The sequence below is a fragment of the Triturus cristatus genome, chromosome 5_2 (assembly GCF_964204655.1).
Source record: "Triturus cristatus chromosome 5_2, aTriCri1.1, whole genome shotgun sequence".
NCBI classification, from domain to species: domain Eukaryota; kingdom Metazoa; phylum Chordata; class Amphibia; order Caudata; family Salamandridae; genus Triturus; species Triturus cristatus.
In genome coordinates, this window is record NC_140588.1 from 916,331,858 (window position 1) to 916,342,265 (window position 10,408).

At 44.3% G+C, this 10,408-nt stretch overlaps 1 pseudogene; it reads right to left on the bottom strand.

Moving 5' to 3' along the window:
• Nucleotides 1-8,684: 8,684 nt before the first annotated feature.
• On the bottom strand, nucleotides 8,685-10,172 carry LOC146829430 (tubulin gamma-1 chain-like; annotated as a pseudogene).
• Nucleotides 10,173-10,408: the final 236 nt, after the last annotated feature.

The following is a 10,408-nucleotide window of genomic DNA, read 5'->3' on the forward strand; positions in this document are numbered from 1 at the left end:
TTATACTTCGGCATGAAAATTAGTGTGCTTTTATCCAACTAATGGACTAGCAGGCTTTTATTTGTTAGCTGGTTCCCCATAAGTGTTAAGTTGCTGGTCTGTGGACGCCCGATGAATTTTGTCCACCAGCTCCTTGATTCCAGAGTGATCGTCTTGGAGCGGTGGGTGGCTGGTTCCAGAGTTGTCTCCTCTATATGTCTAGTTGCTGGTCTAAAAAGGATATAGATACCCAATTGTCCAATGCAGCATTATTTTTGTTATGACCCTTCCTCCTTTGAGTCCACCTTTGTCATGCATTTGTATTCCAGGACCCCTTCTGGTTTGGTGCCATTGTCAACATACGTTACCAGTTGGTCCGATGAGGGACAGTGCAGTGCTCCCCTAGATGGTCTGCTAGAAGTTTGTGGTAGGAAGTTTTCAGAAGTAACTAGCGAGCCTCGCGTTTTAGAGTTGCTGCTTACTTCCATGGAAGGAGAGCCCCAGAAAGTCTTAGTCTCTTGTTTGAGTTCTGTAAATAAGTAATTGAGCATGGAGTGAAGAGAGGACAATGTGTCCACAACTGGGGCACACATGCAGCTTGCTTGAATCACAAAAGTTTCTGACTGTCATTTGATGAGCACATTTAAATCCCCTAGCTTCTCATTGATACCAGCTACAAAGACAGCCAGAGTGTAAAGCAGTGAAGGCTGGAATTCCATTTTGTTTGATTGGTATTGCAATACCTCCAGTGTCAACTGTACTGTGTTCAAAAGAGAAACCCATACACTGTTCTTTCATGATGGTTTGTTCCTGCCGAGGTCCGCCACAGTCTTAGGTCCTGTCTTGCAGCAATGCAAACCAGTGACAGAGGCATTCTTCTTTGGGTGGATCTTGCAGGTAAGATGCCAGCATTTCCTCCCATTCTGGGGTTCAAGGTATGAAAACATCCCATGGGCTCCTTCCAGGTGTCCCACAAGGGAATGACTTGATTTACCGCTAATGCGCATGTGAGCAGGTCTAAGGTGAGAGGATCTACGGTCCTGCAAAGATGTCAGATATTAGGTCCATTTCAGCAGTATTCAGAAAGTTCTCCTGAGACATGGGTAACAACTCATTTAGTTGGATGTTTAGAGTCTTCTCCATCAGAGTCTCCTTTTCTTGAGGGTTTCACCTACCCATTCCATTGCTTGGACCCATGGGGCTATATAGTGTGCTCCCTCTTGGTGCAGTAAAGGGGGAGCTATGAGCCTTATAAAATGAGCCTGATCTATGGTGAGGAGTCCTTTGACAGGAGGTCAATGTGCCCGGCTAGCTTAGTTCTGGGATGAACTTGTTCTCAGGCAATGACCCTAATGTCGATGGATGGCCTCGAGCCATGCCCGGCACAAAATAAGTTTGTGTTATCTTCAATGAGGAGAGAGCTGGATGACTGACCGGGTCATTCTCGCAGTTGACTAACTGTCACTTGAGGTTGTAATTGTGACTGTAAGCCCAAATGTCCGTCAATACTTGAGTCGAGGACTGAGCCTGCATCCTTCAAGAATCAGAATTTAGAGCATGTTTTTGGCTGAAAGGTGTTGGTGTGGCTCTTGGCACCTTTGTCCCCGTGGCCGAGTTGAAAGCGCCAACTACACAGCTACTGCTGCCGATTTGATCCCTATTTTTTTTTCTGATTGCAAGTAGAGGTGGCCCAGTTTGGAGTTGCGATTGTACTTGTGTACAGCACATTTACCTCTTCAGTTTTTTTCTTGTTGGCCCTGCGAGAAGGAGTCCCCTTATTCTCCCCGATCTCATTGGGTTTCTAGCCTATTGTCTCGTTGTACCTTTTTGGTACTTAATGTCGCAGGTGCAGTTGTGGGAGATTAGGGGTATGGTGCTAAGGGTCTTGTGTGCTTCTTTACCCAGGGCCACCTTCTGGTCTGATGAGTGGCTCGCTCAGTCGGTGTTAGCGTCTTCTTACCCCTGCCATGGATTGGTTAGGTTGTTGCAATATGAGGGGAGCACAAGCATACAGATGTAATGTAAAATAGAAACTCTCATGGAGCGAAAGCTAAACACTGACAGATGGCTGGCATTTAGCAACTGGCTACTTTCCAGTTATATATTGAAGCAGATGCCACAGGTGGAGGCAGGAAACAGCAGCTGTCAGTGCAGCAAATGACTATATGCTTAAGGTGTGGCGAGAAAGGGGGCGAACTCAGTAAATGAGTGACCTTGGCTAACTCAGTGCGGGGAGGAAGCACACCCAGGGCGCAAGCTGCACCCAATCATAGTCAGCTGATACCATGCACCTGGGGCACAACCAAATTACAGGGCTTAGGCCTGCCTAACCTGCTGCCCAGCTGACAGTCCCTCCCTCTGCCCTTGCTGACAAGGTGAACCAGCAGCTTGCTCACTTACCGTTTGCCACCACTCTGCAGCCTGTTGCAGGACCTGATGCAAGACCTGATCCTTCAATACATCGGCGTGCGATTCTTCTCACCCCTCGCTGTTTGTGGCTTGAGGGGCTTGTATGGCTGAACATGGTGCAAAGCATTTTCGGGAACAGCAGTTGCCTCAGCTGTATCCCTTGTGCCCTCGACTGAGGGGCCTTGGTGCATGGGCATGCAGAGGAACACACAAGGGAATTCGACAGCAGAACCGTCCGGAGCAGCAAGCTGATACTTCTGTCCATCTTAGCACATGATGGGATGTAGGCCGGGGTAGCGGGCCACGGGCTGTGGGCTACAAACTGCCCATTGCTCCATCTTGCCCTCCGCTCCTCACTCCCCGCTTGCTCCTTACTCAGACATCGAACATTGAGTGGATGTGTAGCATAGCAGCTGTGCTTCTGCTTCCATTTCCATGACTATACTCACTGTACGAACACAGGTCTCTTTGCAGGTTCCCTCCACTTTTTACCCTCATTTAGACTATTAGCTGCTGGTTTTTCAACACTGAGACTGCACTGAGGCCTGCTAACCAGACCCCAGTGCTAATGTACAGACCCATTACAAGATCTATGTTGAATTGGACTTACCCAATCAGCAAGTACTCACTTACTTATGAGTCCCTAGTATATGGTACACAGTGTAGCAAGGACATGTAAGGTAGAGTGTCCACCCAGGCCTGCAGCACTGTTTGTGCCACCCTGAGTGGGACAAAATGGCTACCAGCCTGTCACTGCAGAGTGGAGGAGCAGTGTGTTCATTACTAATTCGACTTTACCATTAAAACTAGCGGCAACGCCATCCTTCCCTTTGCAATATTTGTAAGTCTCCCCTAAAGAAGGCAGATAGAGCTCTATGGCAGGGAATATATATTGTTAAGCAAGACGTACAGGTTAATATATGTTTTTGCACCAAAACCCCTAAAAGTTGTTGTTTTGCTGAGGAAAGTACACAGGGTTACTGGCTGGTATCCCAGCCTGGCTAACTCTGAATGGAACTACCTAACTGGGTTCTGTAAAGCATCCAATGAATTGTACAGTAAAATCAAATCTCCCCTTGGAAGAAAATTGTGTTATGAACAATCCACTTCATCACTGTACAGAGGAATCTTCATACAAATCACTGAGGGCTGTGAAAGATTCTTCAATCAAACTCATATCACCACAATATGGGTAAACTATATGTTTTTAATGATGTGTTTTGTAAACACCAGGTATGCTTTAAAATAGTTCTATGTCCCATTGATTAAATTCCCATCATGTAAGTTAATACATTGTTATACAATGACATGTTAAAATATGGTGAAAACTCAAACATAAAAAGAAAAATATGAAAAAGGGAGAAACATATAAGACAACAAACACTTGTCTATTTTGCTAATACAAATCTGCTCAACACATTATGCCTGATACATGCTATGCTGTAAAAGTGAACGTCTATTGAATCGAGAAATTTCAGCAGTTTCAGTAAGTCAAGAGCATCAATGCGTTTTGGTGGGCTCCCACAAATTTGGCCACGTTCCTCAGGACATCAACATATATTCTTCCACACAAATAGCACAAAATACCTAAAGCCAGTGAGTGTCATTTAAGAGTCCCTCCCAGGAAATATACTCAATCTAATTAAGTCCTACACTTTGCTCAATCGTTTGTGTTGAGATTTGTTTGAAACATGCTTCCGAGTCAAAAGGGTCTCAAAACCACACAATAACAACAAGGTTTGGGTTTCCCGTATGTCTAAGACTTTTGAGGACCCACTAGGCATTCATTTCTGAAGTACAACTGGTCAGTCAGTCCTCATCCCTGTCTCCATCATGTGTAAGGGGATATAAACCTCCTCCAAGTTATTTTCACCACCGTACTAGTCTTGCAGGAGTTTCTCAAATATAATTGCAAATTTATCATGATATTAAATCAAAGTTGATGCCCAAGTCCAAATTTATGCCACTTTTAAAGTTAAGCAACTTTTAAAAAGTGCCCACTCTGTGTCCCAGCTAGTCAAGTGGCCTCGCAAAGGCCCTGACACATTGAACATCCCCCAGACTCAGGAACAAAGACAGTTACAGCAGAGCGAGGTGTGACCTCCTCTCCTAGGAAGGCTGTAAGGGGTGTTAATCCAAAAGGTGAGCTTCAATGGAGAAGCCGCCTTTGAAGAGCTGCCTGTGACAACAGTCCTGAGCAGCATGACTTTAGTTCTTGTAAGCAAGTTGAATACAAGACCAGTGAGGGAAAACCCATCCCCAAACCAGTTTTTCTGTGGGCATGTAGCACTTAGGTAGTCACACCTCACAGTTGAGGAAAGGTTCAGACATATTGAAAGTGGCAAGACAATTGCACTCCTGGATTGCCAAATTCCACACATTGCCAAAAATGTGTCACCAAAGAGGAGGGGACATACTAGCTCATTGGCAAGTGACTGATGTCCCCTTGGGGCAACCCCGGCACCACTGTGGATTTGGAGAGAGGACCAAGAGAGGAGTGTCATGCTGTCTTTGAAGCTGCAGGAAGAAAGGCTGCACCCTCAGAAAGACTGCACTTGCTGAACTTTGGGCTAGTGAGTTTGGACTGTGCCTGGGGCTCCTAGCTTGGATAAAAGTTGATTTCCAGCATCAGATCAAAGCAGACACTCCAGGAACAGTACCATGGTCATCAAGGCTGAGGAAGTTCAAACCGGCATAGCAGTATGTCACTCCTGAGGGATCGCCACTGGCAGCAGCCTGGCACACCAAGAGACGAATCTAAGATAGCTGAAAGGATCTACCGAAACCCGGGAGGGCTATAAGAGACCAGAATCATCTCCTAAGGGGAACACTAGGCACCACAAAGGATATTCGCTGTGCACACGGTGTCGCAAGATAAAAGCCCTGCTGCAGCTGGCCTTCTACTGTCCCAGAGAGGACATCGTGGAACCGCAAGTGCCCTAGTCAAAGTTGCCTCAACCAACCTGTATATGAAGGAATCAACAGCACTTCAGCCCCATCGACCACACAGCACCAGGAGCATCCTTTGGGTATCTTTTAATTTTATCCTCAGCATCAGGACCACTCCATTGACATCTACGGTGGCCATCCTGTAATGTTTGAAACTAGCCTTAACCAACACTCTGGCTGCCAGATAACTGTCCAATGTATTCTTACTGGACTCCTGGACCTTCACCCTGTCAGATTTGGTCACCCAAGCTGGGTTGTAGTTGCTGAACTAAATGTTTCACACTTTTCAAAGGTTTGTCAAGTTTTTGTTGACCAATGCTTGGTTGAGGTTGCATTTAAAAGTATCTTTTTCTTCAAAAATCTGTATCTCTAGAAATCTCTGATGGATTTTGATGATCAAGGACTCTAAGCATTCATACACATCTGCCCTATTTTTATAAATAGTTTTTGTGTCTCTTTCTTGTGGTTTGACTTTCTTATTCCATTGTTTGTTACTTTAAAATGCTTTACACATAGTTCTCTTATTTGTCTCGATGCTTGAAGGCATAGCTACCCAGGGGTGAGCTTAAGGTTTGCAAATGAGCCTGACTGGAATCAATACGGTATTTATGAGGGTACTCCACGATAAACCCCCATAGGCATATCTCTTTGTAAGGCTGCAGTAGTCATTCTTATCCACTCCACCCATGTACTTGTTGTAGTCAGGTATACAGAGAGGCTTGTCAACTTCGGCCAGCTGACCCCAAACTGTGACTGGGGAAGGGACCTCTTCAAGGATTATAGTGTGTGCGTACACATCCCACCTATCGGAGAATTAGACTGTAAGCAGTTCTATGGAATGTAATGCATTGCTCTGGGATTTTTGGCATAGTCAATAGACAAAAGATTTGCTGTATCCACTTTACATCCAGGTTCTGTGGTGAATGAGGAGTTTGGGGCTGAACTAAATTGTGGGGCTGCCAAGAGAGTGCTCGGCCAATGCTTGCCGGTGTAGATGCCTGCTTGCCTGGTCTACCTAGCTCCCAGCTCCCATCTCTCCACTGCACAGTTTGCGATTGTGAAGATATATCATAACTGCAATGTCCATGTTCCTCAGTATCATTGAAAGACAAATTACTGGATGGAACTCTACTGACTGAAACATCACTTCTGGATTCTGCCCCATATTCTTCTCCCTCAGATTTTACCTCATTACCTGATCCTGCCTCATAGCCGTCCTCTATAACTCCAGTTATTGCCTGGACAATAGTAGTCAGCCAAGATGCCATCTCTGTATACTGTCTAAAATATATCAGAAACATTTCTTCTAAAATGCTGTCATACATAGAATGCAGAATTATGGTTGTAAATCAGCCAGTTGGTGTGTACGTGTGACAAAGTGTAAAAGCAAAAAATGCACTTAGCTAATTGATGCTGCTAAAGTTTCTCTAAAGACACAAAAAATAAACCTCTTAATTTAACATGCCACATACGCAATACCACAACATACTTCATAAGACAAGTGATGCAACACAGCAAGCAAGGTTGCTGCACTGCATCACGTGGGGAAAGCAGAAATGCACCTTCAAAGAAATGTTGCTGTTCTGCTCTCATTATAAACAGGGTGCGCAGTTTGAAACAGCTCACCAAGTTTATATTGTGTTCAGACAGGAGGATGTGTGCTGGACCATTAACTCTCTCTTCCTATCCATTTGATTGATGCAGTTCTGCTGTGTTCATGTCTAATAAGAAGGGGGACCCCTGAAATGGGATAAGGCAGGTACAGCAGGGGGACTAACAGAGAATCTATACGAAGGAAAGTAACCTGCCAACAACTATATGATAAAACAAGGCCCAGAGTAGGGTCCAAGAGGATAGATGCTCGAGACCAGAAAGGCAAACCATGACAAAGGGCAACTCAGAAAAAATGTGTCACAAAATTCATTAAATCATTTTTTATTTTTTTGTTATTTTGAATTGATTTGCTTGAAATTATACATGAATATACACACACACAGGTTTTTTTTACTTTAGACGTGTTGATAAATTACACCCGACAAGGTTGAAAATATATACGCATGAGGTGATGGTTACATGATTATAAAATAGGCATTTACTATGCGGAGAATCACTAGGCTTTATGTTGCATTGAATAGTCAAGTAGATATCCGCCAAGGGGGCCTACATTGAAAGACACAATTGTCACATAGGTTTGCCATCGGTCAGGAGAAGGGGGTATAACATTATGCATGATAAAAATTAAAATTAGGAATATTGTGCAAGAACAGGGGAGTGAAAAGAGCAGATAAAGAAACAATAAAAGATTTGAATGCGTATTAAGGTGATACAGCATATATGTTGATGAACATATATCCAGACATAAAAGATAAAGAAATATAGAAAAAGACCCTCACCAGGGACAAGGCAGTTGAGAGAAGTGCACGATGCAAAGCGCCAGATGTGCATCAAAAAGTGAACGATAAACCATTAACCATTATTCATGTATAATTTCAAGCAAATCAATTCAAAATAACAAAAAAATAAAAAATGGTTTAATGAATTTTGTGACACATTTTTTCTGAGTTGCCCTTTGTCCTGGTTTGCCTTTCTGGTCTCGAGCATCTATCCTCTTGGACCCTACTCTGGGCCTTGTTTTATCATATAGTTGTTGGCAGGTTACTTTCCTTCGTATAGATTCTCTGCTGTGTTCATGTACCAGTGCACTGTGTGCAGCCTTACGCCAACTCATGCACGCGTGCACCTTAGTTATGATCAGGATAGTTATTGTGCAGGAAGAGGCCTCTTCCTGCATAAAAACTAAACTTTGAAGCTTTTTCTTGTAAGTAAAAGTTATTGAAACTCAGTTCTGAAAAAAACGATTTTAACTAAACCTTTAACAGGTAATTAAAGATAGGTTTGGGTTTAAACTTTCGGTGTGAACTCAGGTTCTGCCCTATCTTCTTCTATATGAATTTAAATTGGCATTAGGCTGGATTTTGTCACCTTGAATTAACTCAAACAAATGCTTCCTTGTTTTGACTGCCTACAGAGAATCTAGCTCTATCATTGGTAAGCTTAGGCTGAAATAGTCCAATAGTCTATACTTTCCTGACTACATATTATTGGACAGACTCAGTATGATTTATTATTTTACAATATATTTATTCAAAGATACTGTTCCTTAAAATGACCTGGTATGACAGCAGCTAGACACTCTGGCCTGAAGGACACACCTGATCATGTACTATACACAATAAACGATAAAGAAACAATGATTCAACTGGACCCTGGTGACCACGAATGTCCCTCGCATCTGCAAACTAGTATGGCCAGTGGCAGGACAGAAGGCGTGCAATGCGAAGACCTCTAAGGACAGTTCTTCAATATAACCTTATTTAGAGGTGGACAAACCACTCAAATACATGATGCACATCCACTGGAGGGGAAGTGCCTGTAGGTTTACATAGAGATTGTCACTGTCAAAGAGTAGTAAGTGCCTGCGGCTCACTTGTCCTTCGTACCCCAGGAGATGTACTCGGCCCGGGTCGCTGCATTGTACTCATCGATGAGCTGCTTGACCACCTCTCGCGAGTCGTCCAGCTCATCAAAGTTATCCTTGAAGATGTCCTCTTTTCAGAACTGTTCCAAGAAGGCCTCTTGCTTTCTCAGCTTGTCATACTGGTGGCATGTCCGCTCAAATAACGATGAGATGTTAGTGTGGTTGTCCATCATTAGACCTCTGACCCTGTGAGCAGATGGAAGATAGGGGGACTTGCGGGACAAGGCTACCTGGATGCTAGCAGGCCCCCATGGAATAAAGTTTGCCAGCTTTCATTCATGAATCCTCTGAAGGCTCTTGTGCACCTGCGTGGGGTCTACCTCACCTTGCATGATATTGAGAATGGCAATGTAGCAGTGGTTGATAAATCAGTCTCTCCCAGTGGACACCAATACATTTTTGGGTTGCAGCAAGCGATGCATAACATCTAGAACCGTTGTTTTACGCACACTGGCTACCGATTGGTCTGTGGTTAAAGGAGTGTACCCAGTCATGAGAAAATGGAGCCTTTGAGCGGGGATCAGAGAAGCAATCAGTCCAATCAAGTCATTATTCATGTAGCCGGGATAGCGGAGCGTTGTTGTGCTGGCAGACATGATAGTGGACACCAGCTGGTTAATCTGAGAGAACGATGGATTCTGAATGTGTAGTCTGTCTGTGGCTATATGGTTCAGAGCAGTGTTATCTAGGACGACCACACAGTCAGCATTATGCCTGAGCGTCTTCAGTGTCAGGAGGGAGTTGTACGGCTGGACCACCACATCGCTCATTTCATCTTGGTTGGAAAAACAGAATATGTCTGGGCCAGCTTCTTGGGATACCTGTCATTTAACTTCTCTAAAAAGTATGAGCCTAAGCCAGAGGCTGTTCCACCAGCAATGGAGTGACAAAGCACAAACCCCTCCAGGCTATCACTTCCATCCGCTTCTCAATCAATGATATCAAAAATGTCTTTGTGGATCTTTTCACCCTGTGAAAAGCCTACTGGCCCAGATGTTCCCTGCACCTCCTCCATGCTCGGACAAGTAGATATTTTCAGGGTTGTACAAGCTCGCATATGGAGAATTCAAAATGGAATGGATCACTCTGGGTTCGAGATCCAGGAGAACAGCTCGAGGAATGTAATGTTTATCATCTGCCTGATAGAAGAACACATCCTGTCTGTGCCCTCAGTGGCAAACTTTTCTACAATTCCTTCTGGAATTATCCCATGCTCTGCACACAGCTGCTTCTAGAACTCAAAGCCAATTTGGTTTCCGCACTGGCCCAGTTGTAGGGTGATGATTTCCCGGGGCATGGCTGCTGCTAACAGAAGCCTTCACTCCCGCTTCATAACCAGACTCAGTATGGGCAGAAAGTTGTACCCACGATGTGCAGTAGCATCTCACATTTCAAAAATATTTTCTCTCTGATGGGCACCAGGCAGTGGTTTCTGGTGCAAAGTCCATAGTATGACACTTTGCATTGTCTGCAAGAACTGTTCTACACCCATTCAAACTTCTCTTAATGACTTTCTTAGGCACCCAAACCTGC